Source organism: Zeus faber (assembly GCF_960531495.2).
Source record: "Zeus faber genome assembly, chromosome: 12".
NCBI lineage: Eukaryota > Metazoa > Chordata > Actinopteri > Zeiformes > Zeidae > Zeus > Zeus faber.
Genome location: NC_137196.1, coordinates 19,313,033 through 19,314,771, shown reverse-complemented (window position 1 = coordinate 19,314,771; position 1,739 = coordinate 19,313,033).

The following is a 1,739-nucleotide window of genomic DNA, read 5'->3' as shown; positions in this document are numbered from 1 at the left end:
AATTAGGTCAGTACAAAACCAAGTCGGAAAGTGCAATTGTTACTGTGCAAGTGTGAGTCACTGAGCCTTACCCGCACTGAATCCTAACACAAACGTCAGAGCAAAACAATTACTTGAATAAAACTGAGCAACGGTATTTTACGACCACGTTCATAGCAGAGCCCCAGATGAAGAGGCTGCTGTGACTCGTGTTGACCACCAGGCGCCGCGGTGTCCCCGCTTTTCGATGCCCCGAAAGGGTTGCAAGAGGTGTCGGTACCCAAGACGCCCGCAGGAGGGCGCACTCCAACTTGTACTTATACCCGCTCTTTGATCCCCAGTCCTCTGGTGTTTTCCACGCCGGTGCTCCTCAAACTTCATCACAGTTAATTGAATTTGTTATATAATTTGAACCAACCTGAAAAGGATGGGAAATCCGTCTGACATGATGGATGATTCTGCTTGTTATGATCCACCATATGAGACAAGCGCGTCATAACCATCCACCAGTGTGACATACATGTTGGAGTGCAGACAATCATTGTTTTATACATCATATAACATACATGTGTCATTTGCATAATTCGACCGCTTAACCCAAGGGACAATAAATGTTGGAAACTCAGGGATGAAAAAAAAAAAAGTTCGGAAATTGGAAAGATATGGGACCGTTAAATGTAGCAAGAGCAACACAGAGTTACCCCATACGGCCAATCACTCAATTTGATATATCTTATTGAAATGTATCTTTAATTTTAATTAAATTGAATATATCATACAGAAATGTTGGGTGTAAGGCTCTGCAATGCATCTATGTAACCGTTGCAGGGCTGGCCTGAAACATAAGCGAACTAAGTGCCTGCTTAGGCCACCAGAGGGTGGCCAAAAGCGGTGGGGGCCCCCCGATCAATGGGGTCAATTATGGGTTGTGGACCGCCCCGGGAAGTTTGTAATGAAGAGGGAATGTGTCCCAATTCCCGGTTCCTCCAAGCAAAACGTATAAAAACAGCCAGTGTTTTTATTTTGAATGTATTTATCTTCCATCGTAATTGAACAAAACACAAATCCCCTTGCGTCCTGTGCCGCATCACGCATTGCGGCTGACTGACTGACTGACTGACTGACTGACTGACTCCCTCTACTCACAAAACAGCCTCAATTGTTCTTCACATGAATTCCACAAGATGTTGGAAACATTCCTTTCTGGTCCATGTTGACATGATTGCGTTCATGCTGTGAATCTCCTGTACTATCACATCCCAAAGGTGTTCTACGGAATTCAGATCCGGTGACTGGGAAGGAACTGAAGATGCCACAGCTGTGGCATACAAGCGATGATTGATTGGTATTAAGGGGCCCAAAGTGTGCAGAGTAAAAATGCAAATGCAAATTACACCACCGCTACCAGCCTGGAATGTTGACAAAACAGGTTTGGTCCAGGTTGTGCTGGCTCAGGTGTTTTTTTTCCACACCATTCTGAATAAATTCCAGAGACTGTTGTGCGTGAAGATCCCAGGTGATCAGCAGTTACAGAAATACTCAAACCAGCCCGCCTGGCACCACTGTCATGCCACGGTCTAAAACACTGAGATCACATTTTACCCTGTCCATCACCATTGCAAACAAGAAAGGGCTCAGAGCTGATCCTTGATGCAATCCCACCTCCACTTTGAATGCCTTCGTCACGCCTACTGCACACCTTACTACTGTCTGACTGCTCTAATACATATCCTGTACCACTCTTACGTACTTCTCTGCCA